Genomic DNA, 15,135 nt, shown 5'->3' with positions numbered 1-15,135 from the left:
CATATGCACAAATACCTATAGTGCAAAGTATTAGTATCCCAAGAGCTGTAACAGAGCTGCAACTATCAAAGACAACATGAATTATTCTTTTATTCTGTAAGAGTAGATGCCTTTCCTAGAGCCACATGCTCCTCAACATGTTCCTATGAAAGCGCAAAAGAAATCGTGGGTCAAGAGGAACATTCTTACTGTCACAGCAGTGAGACGCACACCAACCGGGTTTGACTTTTATGGCACGTGTACCAGTAACCAGGATTCCTCTGGTTTTATCAGGGAGAGAACACTAATAACAAGCTCATAGAGACTACTGGTATTAGGAAAAGCCCTGGCCATTAAACACCTGAGCTCCAACTCTAGGGGGAGTAAATCTGGCATCTTTGCCTATGTTCAGCAAAGATCTGTACAACTTGGAATATCTGGGAGGTTGTCATGTAGGGGGTGTTCACACATCCTGTTGTACACAAACCTTATGAGTTTACCAGCTGGGACTATGAAAACTGACAGGAGATTAGCTGTAAATGTAACTGTTATAGAAAACCGCACTGGCATGAGAAGCAGCACATCAGTCATCAAATTTCTTTCTTGGGATTTGGTAGAGAAGAGCTAGCATCATCTCTCACTCAGTATATGAGTCACTTATTTTGATTGCCCAAGCAAATGATTTTCATCTGTATTCTGATAGCGTGAGGAATATTCAGCAGTGCCCCCACAGCCTACATTTTGAGGATTGAATATAAGCAGCTGTAAAGCAGGAATCATGCCTCTGGCAGATATGATGTTTTTCTGCAAATTCATGTTTTGGAGACATGATAAGCAATAATCAACTGGCATTTACTTAACCTACAAGGGTCTTACTGGAAGGAAACAATAAAGATTTATGTCGGGTCTCTGAGCTTGAATGAAGTATGGGGCCCGGGAGCATTGCAAGTGCCTTCCTCTTATATACTTTCCTACCAGTCTGACTGATGCCCATGGTTATTGTGAAAGCTAGTCAAAACCAGCACATGCTCATCCAGGTAGATGTCTGTTGGCCAAGGGTAGACCTTTTGCATGACAACAACTACAGCCAGCTAGGTTCCAGAGCAAGTATACCAGCAGTGTGCCCAGGCGAACAAGAAGGCCAATGGCATCCTGGCCTGTATCAGCAATAGTGTGACCAGCAGGAGTAGGGAAGTGATCGTGCCCCTGCACTCGGCACTGATGAGGCCACACTTTGAATATTGTGTGCATTTTTGGGCCCCTCATTGCAAGAAAGACATTGAGGTGCTGGAGCGTGTCCAGAGAAGGGCAACGAGGCTGGTTAAGGGCCTGGAGAACAGGTTTTGTGAGGAGCGGCTGAGGGAGCTGGGGTTGTTTAGTCTGGAAAAGAGGAGGCTGAGGGGAGACCTTATCATTCTTTTATAGCTACCTGAAAGGAGGCTGTAGTGAGGTGGGGGTCGATCTCTTCTCCCAAGTAACGAGTGATAGGACAAGAGGAAATGGCCTCAAGTTGCGCCAGGGGAGGTTTAGATGGGACATTAGGAAAAATTTCTTTACTGAAAGAGTGGTCAAACATTGGAACAGGCTGCCCAGGGAAGTGGTGGAGTCACCATCCCTCGAGGTGTTCAAAAAACGTGTAGTTATGGCACTTCGGGACATGGTTTGGTGGGCATGGAGGTATTAGGTCAATGGATGGACTAGATGATCTCAGAAGTCTTTTCCAACCTTACGGTTCTATGATTCTATCCATTGTCTTTCATGGGATGAGGGCTTAAGTTTGTTCTTGTGTCTAGACTACCAGCATACCCAGTAACTCGGTAGGTATTTTGATGAGAAATTATTCCTTGCCTTTTTGAGAAGTCCTGTACAGTTTGCAAAGTTTCTGATTATAAATCACTGAATGTGAACATTCTTCAGATGTTCCAGTTGTGTTTAAACGAGCATATAATACATGTAACATGCCGCGAAGAAGTCCATACTTACCAAAAGTCATTAGAAGGTCTTCACCCAAACTTTACTGAGAGCTATTCCAAAAATATTTTGGAATCTAGGCTTGAAGTTTATGCTGCTATGAAAGATTATTGCAATGCAAGCATCTTATTTTGTAGCTGGTGCACCAAATCTAAAATACCTCTTAGGGTCTGTTACATATCTCATTGGTATTTAGAAATTTGAAAAGTCTTTTTGAGGCTACGTGCAAAGTCAGGTTTTTACTTTGAAAGGTTCTCAAACACTAAAAGAGCAATTGGATTCAATTATTATTATTAAATGGTAACAACTAAAAGAGGAAAACTTGGAACCAAAATGTACCTATTTAAAAATAAATATTCACACATACAGAGCTTTACACTGTTTTTATTGCCAGTTTAGGCTACACAATTAATCAGTGCTTCTGTTATCTTGATAATCTGTCTGCTTGTTGTTGTAAATAACTTACGCTTGCTGGTGGAGCTGCTGACAGCTATTAAGACTTTCAGCTTTTAGAAATGCTACTAATTGTCCATGTTTACAGCTTCTAAAAGCACTTGCTTCTGAGGTAATTTTTGCAGCTAATGTACCTCAAAGTCTTCACTGTTTGTATTTATTTTCTTCAGATGTGTATTTCCAAAGTGTGACTCTCTAATAGATTTAATTCACCTGAGACTATAAAGTGACCCAGTAGCTTTTGCTGAAAATGTTACCTTGTTTGTGACGTTGGTTTATCTTTGTGGAAGACAGAACGTTCTTTTGTAACGCTGCGCGTAACCTGTGAAACCTCGCACCTTGGCAAAGGGTGCGTGCATGAAATTTTCACACTTACACCTGCATCAAGCCAGTGAAATTGGGCTGCAGGGAGTTCTGCAGAGAGCAGGTGGGATGGGTTGCATGCCCTTCCCCACCTACAGGTTCTCTCTGTGGAAAAGTGATGGAAACTTGACCCATGTCAGGAAAAACTTCGTATCCTGAATATCCCCTTCCATTCCCCACTTTGGCAGTGGCATGTGGTCGCTTCTCAGCAGAACACAAAGCGTACCCTTCCTCCTCATCTCCTCAAACATGTTAGTCTGTGTGCTCTTCATTGTAAATTCAGTCTGAGAGCAGAGGACTTTTACTCACCTCTGCCATATATGTTCAAATTCCACCCGTAGAACATCTTTCGTTTCAAGAACAGTGAAAAGCGTTTGGGCGGGTAATTGGTTCCTGCAGCTCCCTGCGCCTTGGCAGGTATAGTTAACCAGCTTTGGCAGTGAGACCGCTGGACGTACAAAGGTTCTCGCTTGCTTGTGATCATGCCATAAGACACTGGCTGTGCCAGAAATAAAAAAAGAGATTTCCTGACCACAGTCTTACCACAAGACAATTCTCCCTCCTGAAATGTTTGGTTTTAGCCCCTGGTAGTAGTTTTATAAAAGTGTGTTAAATACCGGACTTCTCAGCCTGACACCGTCCATTTCCTTTGCAGTCACATACCACCCACACACACAGGTTGCTTGTCACCAGAGTTGGGTTACAGCAGAAGACAAGAAGAAAGGCATTTTCCCATATGATAGTCTAACCAGAAGATGGGCCAGGGAAACGTGTTCAGGCAGAGGGGGCGTGATTATGCTAGAAATAGAGGGGTGTTTTCCACGAGTATGAGGCAGCAGGCTTCCAGGGCCTCCAGTCATTCAGATCCCCTCTGGTTCTGTGTCTGTGTAAGATCTTGTCCCCCTTGACTGGGGCATAACTTGCTTTATAAATCAGCAGTGTTATGTGGTGAGCAAGCTGTCTTTGTAAGTGCTCTTCCAGCATACCAAGAGACAGTTTTGCCAAATTTGTTGCTGCTGAAATGACGGCTGTTAGGTATAAAGGGAGTTTACACACTTTCTGCACATTAAATCATTTGAAACTCAAATTCTGTTTATGTAGAAATTAGGTTACTATTAAGAGGTTTCGGATCCATCTTTTTTTAAGAACTAAGTAATATGCAGAATTTGTAATTTTGCCAGAAGGACGTAGAATTGTAATGAATCATTATATTTAGCCTTTGCTTACCCCAAAAGAAGCAACAACATCTCTTTTGCTGCTGCAATTGCCTGGAAGGCAGGAGCATTGTGGAATTCAACTTGCATTTGCAAGTATATGGGAGATTTCATCACTTTTCGCTGCACCATAGCGGTGATTTACTTTGTGCTTATTTGTGAATTTTTGCCATTGTTTCAAAAATATTTATTTTAACTCTGCTCTTTTTGGGGTTTTATGTGTATTCTATCCAGTTTGCCACTTAAATCAAAGAGCGTAGTTGTGAGCTGTGATTTCTCTACCTTTTATCTGCTCTGTCAGTATCTTTCTTAGAACTACAGCAGTGTTATTAAAAGGAAAAGCTTACTACAACATGAATCAGCCATATTTTTAAGGAGCTTGGTTCAGGCAAGAAGGTGTAAAGTTTAGCTAGAAACTGATGGGAAAGATCACCTGCTGGAAACAGCTTTGGAGCAGCAACACAACTAGGACATAATGAAAATATGTACAGGAAAAGGCAAAGCCTACAGTCATTTATGACAATATATATATGGAATTTAAATGTAAGAAAGACTGATTTTCACAATTTGATGTGCTTTATAAATTGAAAGAAAATATTTGTGGAATTTCCACCTTACCTTTTTGTTTATGATTGGACATAATTGTTTGTTATCATTAATTATAGTACAGTCTGTTTAAGCTGCTCAGCTTACTGCTGTCCTTCAAAGCATTTGCAGAACAAATAGTGAACACATACAGATGTCTAATTAAATCACTCTCTGTGTCCACTGATACCTCTGGCTTTATTGTCGATTTACTTCAAATACTGTGCTAGATATGGGAGAGTTTTCTTGATACGTTACATGGACTGAGACAATCAGACCGTAAAGTAGTTGTTGTTTCAACTCTTAGCAATTCAAAGTTTGATTTGAGGGTTAACAACTCTATCTTCCTTCTGAAAAGGGAAGCAGTTGTACTGGAATCCCAAAACATCTTTTAAGAAATCTTGTGCAACGGATTTCTTCATTTGATTGATACCTAACTAGACTTGATTGTCATTAGAATAGAATAATATCTTACTAAAATCAAGAGGTTTTGGGGGGGGTTTTTTTGAAAAATGTAAGGAGAAAGAACAAAATTCTAATTCACATGTAAGCCGAAAAAGCTTATTTAAAGTCATTAGAGGACAATAGTTCCTCAGTTTGCTCCTGTGGAGGCCTCCCCCTTTTATGCATTTCTCTTCCCTGACACAGTTAGGAAAAAAGAGGATTTAGAAGCTATTTTGAAAGCTTGGTTGCCTATTCTTTTCCTGTCTTTCATGATCTGCATATTTCTTATACTTGATAACAGGTAGATCGATTAATTGATCTGGAGACAAAAATTCATCTGCTGATCTGTTTTATTTCTGTCTTGCTCTAAAGCCCAAGCTGCAGTCTATAAGAATTTTTACCTTTAACTCTAGAGGCCAAGATTAAACTCCTTTTTTAAAAGTCAAGGCTCTAGAGTAAGCATTTCACTTCCGTGTTTTCCGTAAAAGTTTAGTTATTATGATTTTGTACTAAAATTGTATATGCTTTCTCATTTTTCTTAGACTTTTTCTCTTAGCTGTTCACTTTTGCGTCTCCTCTGTGTATTATTCATTCAGTCTCTTTTCTGTGAAATTCTACCATTTTTTTCCCCCATGGTTTTCTTTTCATCTCACTGTCCCTCTTCCTTTTTCATTTCCTCCAAAGCAAAACATGAATCCCTCTTATCTGAGTTCTTTCAAATCTGATGAAACAAACCCACCTATTTGTGCTTAGAAGTTTTATATTGTATTTTCCCATTCCTAACTTATCTTTCACAGATTTTATTAGCGTGGCCTTGTGTTCTCAGACAAGGCTGAGAATGCGGAAATTGGTTGAGAATTTAATCACTTCTGATTAACTAATTTTGGATTTATAAATTTACAAAATGTTGAAGAGGAGCCATGAACCTTAACAAGTCCATGACAAAAATTCAGTTGACTTAATTAGTGAAGAATTTTCCCTGTGGCTCTTGGAATTCAGGAAATCTAGTGGTTTGCTCCTTCACCATGAATGTCAGCCATATGTCAGTAAGAGTCAGGTTTACTAAGTAGTAAAAGAGCCTTTAGATGCTATTTTATTTATTGGGAAGAAAGGCAGTTTTTTGCAGCACTGGCTATGTCAGCTGTAAACATTATGTAATGACGACTTGTGAGTGTATTTTTTCACGTTAAAGGTTTTGAAAGTTTGCGATTTTCTAATCTGTACAGTAGGAACTGTGCTTCTAAAGTAAATAGCTTTGGAAAATTGTTTTTCTTGGAAGTGTTAAGAAATAAATTCATAAGACAAAGAAAAACATATAGTCATAGCTCGCTTTGGGTTAATGATTTTGGATAGGAACCAAAATTATCTAACACTTGAAAATGCTAGGAAATCTATTAAGAAGTTGTACATCAAACTTTGCAATCCATACCACACTCCAGTTAAACATGTGGTTTGAAATGAAGGACATATATTAACACGCTGTCATTTTGCCTGAATCAGGATTATAGAACTTACTCAGCTTACAGCTGAAGCATGGTACTTCATTTTTATAACATTTATTTATAAATCACAATTTTTGCAGTCAAAATTAAGTGGCTGTCTGTATTTGGTATAAACATAAGGTGCTGGGTGAGCAAAGCAGGAAATGGGTTACTCCACACTGGTTTTTTACCTGTGTTTTACAGGCAGGTTTTGGCTATGTACTTCAAGATTTTTCGGATTCATGCCAGTCACCTGTCAACGTTTTGGAAAGCTGAATTTTTCCTCCCCCTACGAGGTCTTTCAGCCAGACTTCCCCATTTTTGTTTCATGTTTTGTTTTCTTTCAATAAAAACCTGAATTCTCTGGTTAAAAAGCTAGCCTTCAGTTTGTGAACTCAAAACACATTTCTCCACTGATTTCCGTAAGTTATCAGCAAAGAAAATTATCTGATGCTAGCAATAATTGCATAACTTTCTCACTTGTGACACTAAACAAGGAAGAAGGATGATCTGATTTATGAAGATGCAGAAACTCTATTCTTAATAGAAACCAGTATGACTTTAAGTGAAACCTATGGGCTTGGTGATCCCCAGCCCCAGGGAGTATTGCTCTGGGAGACTGCCATCCCCAGGGGGAAAACACCTGAGCCCACAGTCCTGCAAAACATGTGAATCCCACTGTGGGGAAGCCAGGCCAGGAGCACACCAGTAAAGGTTGCATTATTGTATTTTGAATCTCTGCATAATGTAAGCTGAATGTCATTTTTGTGTCTCAAGTGAGCAAGCTTTTGTCATTTCTCACCATGTGATAGCATCTTTTCGCAGTTTGATCTCCAGGTAAATTGTTGGAAATAAGTAAATGACATTTTACCATTGGAGGGTTTTGTTTGGTTTCACAGACCTCAGGTCCTAAAATGAGAATAGAAATAATGTCTATTAGAATCCCTGCTAACTACTCTGTGGGTTAGCCTGGGGTGGAAGGAGATGGTGTTCGCATAATATAACAGCAGGCTTGTAAGTACACTGTTGCTTATAGTTCATTCTGTGTGCATAGCTGCCATCGTGCATTTTATGGTTTTTCTTTTTCTTGTAAAGCAAGATCATGTTACCCCAGCAGATTAAATTTCAATTTACTTTAGCAGTGTTTCTGTACTTTTCTTCTTTTTTCATCTTTCTTCTTAAATGCCTCTGGGGATAAAGAGGCCACTATTAGGAAGGTGGTTTGCTGAACTAGTTCCCCCTATAGTGTTTTTCACTGAAGCTGAAATGTTTATCTCTGTTTTAGCTTTTGTAAGGCCATTAAGCTGTCCTCAATGCAGTCAAAAACCTGCAGAGTTTCAGTTTACTTTGTACTTATAATGTTTGCCTTGTGGATGACAGCTTTGTCATCACTTTTGCTTGATCTGGGTGAATTTGTTCCCCCAACCTGAGCCCTTTCACCATATATACTTCTGTAACTACCTTCTGTTAGCTGGTCTCTTATATGGTACCACGGACAAGAAAATGTGTATCACTATATGGTATTTAAATTAAATAGATTTTGCCTGCCATAATATTGACTGTGTGTTACATATGTATTGAAGGGGTTAATGGAGTAGTTGCAGGCTGGAGGTGGATATGTTGGAATGCTTTGAGAATCGATTCCAGCTAATGGAAAAAATGTTTTAAAAGTGAGCTGGTTCGGTTCCCACAGTGAACAACAGAGAGTGGAAACAACATTTAATAAACCTTTCAGAAGTAAATCCCCTGATTTTTCCTTTCACCACCACCTGTGGAAGAAATGCCCGCTTTCTTCTCAATGGGCAGTATTTCTTCCCGCAGTTCTGTTAGGTATCAGGAGAAAGTTCTTTATGTCTTTGGATTAAAAGATATTTGAAAAATACATTCTATTAATGTGTCCTCTAAGACTTAAGTTTTATTCACTTTGCACGGTTTTGTTCAAACAGCAGGTTGACCAAAAAATAACCAACCCTAATATTCCTTCTCGACTGCTCCTAACTATCTGGTTTCCAGTAAATTGAAGAAGTCTTAACTATGTCCATTCCGTTTTACAACAATGGATGCTGCAAATGAAAATCTCTGTTGTACTTGGATTATGGGGGAATGTCGCCTCTTCTGATTTATCTGTATGTCACCTCCATTTTAAAAATTAAGGCCCTTAAAAGATTTGACAAACATAACCTGTGTCCTTGTGAAAATAATGCATGATTAAATTTGTTGTGGTTTGGGGTTTTTTTCTGTATAGTTTTCATGCAGAGTTAGGGGGCTTACAGTAATATTTTTGCATTGCTAATTAAGATGATTGTATACAGATTTAGATTAAGGAAGAGCTTTTGTTCTGTTGGTAAGCCTCACTGCAAAATCCAAGTTTTATTTTGCATTGAAGAATTGGCATGATTTTAAATGCAGGGCATATTTGTTGTGAACCATGAACAGTCTTCATGAAACCTGAAAAAGATTTGTGAAAACAGCCTGTAATAAAAATCACACATGCTTCATAAAACACTGCTTGATAGATATCACTTGCACCATTAAGAACTAAACGACAAAGGATGTAATTTCAGTTCTGGCATGCAATATTAATCGAAAGCCTTTAAAGCATCTTGCTGATGGGAACTGTGACAACATGACATTGAAGAATTACGAACTAGAGACATCTATCTTAATCAAATTTTCAAAGTAAATGCCATAAAATAGAAAGTTACTTTATCTGTCTTCACAGGGTCACATATCATATAGGGTATATAGCTTTTTAGCTTGTTTATTCTAAAAATACCAGGGACAAAAAATTCTGCCTTTCAAGTAAGTTTAAAGTTCAGTTCATATACTTTACAAAGTTTTTGTGAAAAGATTGTTAGTAACTGATGGTTTCTGTTTGCTGCAATAAGATTTCTAAAACATTACGGAGAACTGAATTATAAAACAGAGCTGAGCAGGCACAGATATTATCAGTATGAAGTTGCTGAGGGGAAATGCTTTGCTAAATGGATGCAAAGTGGAAAGACAAAGTTACAGGTGTACATTTCACCTGAATTAACACTCCTGTAGATAGCACATCTGAAAGACACAACTGAAAGACATTGGTAAAAATATTTTTTCTTCAGTTTCTAAAGATTGCATTTTTTGTGACTCGTTTGTTTGTCTTCCAGCGTATATTTAACTAGTAAAGAACAGCTTCCTTCTATTATAGGGTATAGGAAATTATCAACGTTTACTTTGTGGTTTGAAATACCAGTTTGGTTGGGGACTATTCTACTGCCCTCCAGGGAGCTCCAGCTACTTCTCTCCTCTTGTCATCTGTTAGATCTTAGACAGTCATTTACCACGTGCACCATGAGACTATTTTGAGTTTCTCCACCATCAAATAAGTCTTTCTTCCCTTTCACAGCAGAAGTCTTTATTTCTCTTCAAAAAGTAAAATAATGTTGAGATTTAAAGAAAAATGTGTAATGTGAATAACAAAATTCAGGTTTCCTTCATCGTTTCTTCCAATCTTAGGATGCATAAGCAAGGCAATGCAATCTTTCAGAGCATACCCTCCAGTCAAATTCACTCGTAGTTTCTCACTCCCGGGTAGCCTGACAGGTTGTCAGACCCTACAGGCAGTGTACTGATGAGGAGGCAAACATTGGCCCACTTTGATCAAGCTACTTGTATGACTTTTTCCTATTTTATATTATAATAGTATACACATACACACACAAAATGCATATCTTGATCAAAGTGTCCTTGTCACTTCTCCACATTCTTGACACCATGTAGCTAGCACAGAAGCACAGAGTGCTGCAAGAGGAAGTCAGCAGCAGTGGCTGCGGGTTAATTCTGTTTCCATCTGTATGTCCATTAACTGTAAAGCAAGCAGAAAAGGAAAGTGCAGGCTGACAACAAATCATAGTGAAAGGCGCTCCTGTGGTGGTAGGCACTGTGTCACCTCATTCCGTGGGTTGAGTGTGTAGTTTTGATCCTTAAAGCAGTTGGCAGGGCAGAGCCAATTTGAACATGGATAAGATTAAACAAATACTTGGGATTAACCACAAAATGAGCACATACAGCAAGTTATCTTGGATCGCCTCTATAGCTTGTAGTAAATGATCAGAAAGGAAACTTTGAGTCTTGCAGACCTTGGCAGAAAAAGCACACTAAAGCAGTGGTTCATTCAAAAGACAGATCTGCCCGTGTTTAAGAACACTTAAATACGCAATTTTTCTCTAAACCCATAACCTTCTTTTTGCTTTCATTAATTAACTACAGCTTCTCATGAAAGGTGCTCCCAGACCAGAGACTTCTGGAGTGAATGCTTTTACTCACCTGCATAATCACTGAAGCCCTGGTCATAGCAGTACAGGTAGTCTGACTTACCCCTCCATAAGCAAAGACTCAAAAAAAAGAGCTCCTTTGGGAGCTTTAGGAGTAATTAGGCCATAATATCCACTCTCTTCAATTTGCAGGGATTTCCAAGGTAAATCCCACTTCTACTTAGAGCAGTTTTGGAGATACGACCATGTGTCAGTTATGTAAAACTTCAAGTCCATCTAAGTGTTTTATTGAGGAAATCAAACCAGTTCTTACGGAAATTACTTTTGACTGCTAGCAGACCAGGGACCAGCGACCTGGAAACGAAAGGTTATCTTTCTTCATTACCAGTTTTCTAAAACATTCGGTCTACTCCAGCTGCTTACTTCTGGTATATATTGTGGATATTCGCTTTACCATGGCACAGACTCTTCCAGGAGATGAAAAAAAGGAGCAACCTGCCTAGAAAAAGTTGAGACTCTTGCAGATATTGAATTACATTATGTTCACATTTGAACTGTTTATATCATAATGGAAGTCTTCACTTTTGTGTTCGTCATGGAAACTCAAAGTTAATGTTAATTATACGCTATTAAGAAGCCTAATCCTTATCAAATGGAAATCACCTTTTTCCTAGATGAGTAGCTAGCTGGCAGGTCTCGATGATCTGTCTGTTATAGAAAGGCTATCACACAAAATGTGCAACAAATTGCTTTTTTTTCATGGATACTTGGTCTGCTTTTCTCCTTCTGAATTAACCCCTTTCTCCCAAATGGCAGTAGTTATCATAAATGTGTCTCCTTACTTTTTGCTTTCACATTTTTCTGTATTCTTTTATATGCTGTTCAAGTTCTGTAACAATTAAATGATAAAATTAATTAAATGTAAATTACTTTTCGAAAAAGAAAAGAGAAAAAGGTTTTGTGAAAGGCTAAAGAGTGCATATATTTTACCTCTACAATTGAAATGGCTGCTTTGCTTTACTGTGGTTCCCTAGGGTAAATAACAATTTAAATATGTTTTGAAAAATTCGTGTAACTGTGGTAAGACAGCTTTCTACCCAAATTTGTGTGACTTTTCCAAGTTCTGTACATATGTTTGCATGCATAATTATCTGATGCTGACTTACGCAGCAAGTGCCTCAAAAATTTGGGGCTTTTTTTTGTTACACCCGAAGAACTTGAATGCACCGGCTGGTTGCTGGGCCAATTTACATTTGCTTCTTGCTGCAGAAATCGTCTCTTTAAGATGAATGGGATTGCTCTACAGTCATTAATGTCTAGACCGAACAAGAAAGTTTTAATTAGAACTTACCATTTTTAGACATAAGCCCACCTGCACCCATAACTGCTTATTTTTAAGGTGAACCAGATATTCCCATTTAGACTAAATCAATTAGGATCACATTTAAAATCCAATTTAAAGCAAAGCAACTGTAGCTTTCTGTAATAGTTTTAAAGTATTTCAACAGTTGGGCTTTGTCAGATTTGAGTGCTCTGTCTTCTTCCTGATAATCTAGAAGACAGAAATTTCTAAGAAGTGGTTTGTTCTGAGGGCCATGGCCAAGTCCCAGGACCGCTGGTCTTTTCACTAACCAAGGGAAGAACTGTTTCCCTTCAGGATTCCCATTTTCCAGCAAGCTGATTGATAGAGAAGAAGGAGGAGTTACAGGGTCTCAATACTGGCCGTTGTAGCACATGGCAGGGGTATTTTCACTCTGAGTAACCTCCAGTGTTGCAGAGCTCATGAAATACGTATCTGTGTCATGAAACTCCCACTGTCTTTATCAGTTCCTTAATTATGAAAAGCAAAAAAAGGGTACTTTTCTGGCCGTGATGGTGGTTTCTCAGGAGACCTATGTCTTAACATATGCTCCTCAGTTTCTCTGCGTGTGCAATGAGAATATTTTCATGGTGTCACAGGGATGTTAAGAGGCTTAGTTACTATGTAAGACTGATAGCTTTGTATGAAAATTGCAGTAACACTGAAAACCATTCTTTAGCTCTTAACTCCTTAAAAGATGAGTGAAAAAAGATAATATGGTTCTGGCTTAAGAACAGCATTCAGAATATGACTGTTGTGACAATTATATCTTCCTCGCAAATCAGTGGTGCAAGATTGAAGTTTCTATTAGAAATGGCGTGGCAATCAGAAGAACTGTGGATTCAGGAAATCTGGCAGGTTGAAGAAAAGATCGAAAGAGCAGTCCTCAGTGATCTGTCATCAGAATGACAATATAGGACTGAGGAAATTTAGAGGAATATAGATTTTTAGCTCTACTGATTTATGGAAAATCTAATCTTGTTAAACTCAATTTTACCTGTAGCTTTTGCACAATTAGAAGAGGAATAAATAATTTCAGATTTTTGGGGCATTTCTGATTCTGTGGAGGTTGTAGATTCTCTGCCAATTGAAGTCACCCTCAGACACCAGAAAATGTCACCTGGCAGCATCCTATGGAGAGAGACAGCAGGCCTCGAGGACATGTGATCTTTGCAAAGTTCCACTTGCTGTGCTCTTCTAGCCCCCTTCTAGCCTTGCGCCTTACAGCTACCAGCTTATCCCAACTCTTAAATTATTTTATATGTTACTCTGTAGTTTCAGTGTCGGTAACATTTATAGGTTATATAGCAGAAGGGCTTTGTAGATTCATAGTAAATTTTGGAGGGAATAATCTAAATCCCGAGCAGTGGCCTGAGTACTAGGCCTACGGGCTGAGGCATACAGTTTCATTCCCCCAGCATGTTATCCGTGTACTTACTAGATCTATGCATTTATTTAGGGAGTGCATGATGTCCTTTACAGAGCCTTTACTATTCCTCTTAATCACTAGTAGAGTGTGTGGGAAGGTCTGATGTCTACCTGAGACAAGCCTGCAGGCCTGGCATAGTCCCCTTACTCACACCCTTCCTTTGTGCAAGAGAACAATATTATTTTATCCTCTGCTTTGCCTTTAGCAGAGGATAGTGCAAGATCTTTAGTACTAAAAATGATAGATTAAAAAAAAATTATTTTCAGCTGAGATTTTAAATGAGCAGAGAAATTAATGAATAAGAGGGACACCTCAGTAATGTTTCAGACAGTAGGAGCTGCAGAGGAGGACAGCGTTGCACTGATCATGGCAACACTGTTGAACAAGGCTAGGCAGGTAGGACAGTCAAAAAAGGGAATAACAAAGACAAAAAGTCAGGTCCTTAAGACAATTTGGATTAAGTAATTTATCTGATTAAAAATAAATGAATGAAAATTATTTAATTTCACTTGTATTTTTTTCTATTGTGTAATTAGTTACACATGCACATGTGTGCATATATATATTTATATATACACATTCAACTATATATTACAAAATATAGGGCCACAGTTAATTCTGCACCGGTCGATAAATAGCTTGTAATCTGAATTGGATAAAATTTTAAGTAGACATGAGAAAAAAGTCTTTGCTAGTGTTAGCCTGTTAACTTCTGTTCAGCTGGCTTGTTGAAATGTGGCTTGAAGCCCTTCATAGTGATTGTAATCATATGCAGTGACACCCTCTGTGTTAGCGTTAGTAAAGACAAAGCTGATCAGTTGTATCCTTCCTGGAAGGTAATTTTTCATTAATGTATTAAGGATTTGGTGTTGAAAACCTTATCAGCAACACAAATGCTGTCATTATTTTAGTGACAGATTCATAATTACTGTTTGTGACAAGTCATATTGACCACACAAGATAACTGGAAAGGAGAATGGGATTCTTGGAAAGGAAATTATTCCAAAGGCTGGATTTTCTGTTGAGACTTAGAACATCTATTCCTTAACATTCTCACATTTTCTTATGTTCATGACGTGAGAAATTACTCACTGTTAAGTTATTTTTATGGTAGTCACCTGTAAGTTATTGGAAACATATGTTTCAACAGAAATACTTTTCCTGTGTTCTCCGTACTGAGGTATTACTATTGGGTTTTTAACAATTTGCAGTTATAACCAGTTCCAAACAGGGAATGGCTTAGGAAGATCAAACAACTAATTTAAAAACTATATGAAAGCGTTTACACAGTGGGCAAAGTGCAGGCCCTTTATCTTTTGCTCTGCTGAAGACTTGCATCTATATTATTATGTTCTACTACGTAAGTTTAGGAAGTAGATTGCAGTTTGAATTACGTATTAGTAAGTGTTACATTTTTAAGTGTTATCAGTCATTGCTCGATCATGACAAATGAAGTGTCTTGAGGTTTTTTTAATTTTGTATTCATTGTGTTGTATGGCAAGGTTTGTCTTCTATTTATGACTTATTTACTACTGATTTTACAGAAGAGATTGTTAAAACCTAACATTGATTAGTATTGATTGGTATTTGATTGTGGGTT

At 38.3% G+C, this 15,135-nt stretch overlaps 1 protein-coding gene across 8 annotated transcripts in view; it reads left to right on the top strand.

Annotated features, from left to right (window-relative positions):
* Positions 1 to 15,135, top strand: part of TENM3 (teneurin transmembrane protein 3) — a 323,167-nt gene that overhangs the window by 166,720 nt on the left and 141,312 nt on the right. The gene's annotated exons all lie outside the window — the stretch shown is intronic.

Source organism: Leptosomus discolor, chromosome 4 (assembly GCF_034619465.1).
Source record: "Leptosomus discolor isolate bLepDis1 chromosome 4, bLepDis1.hap2, whole genome shotgun sequence".
Lineage (NCBI taxonomy): Eukaryota > Metazoa > Chordata > Aves > Leptosomiformes > Leptosomidae > Leptosomus > Leptosomus discolor.
This window is presented reverse-complemented; position numbering and strand designations above follow the sequence as displayed.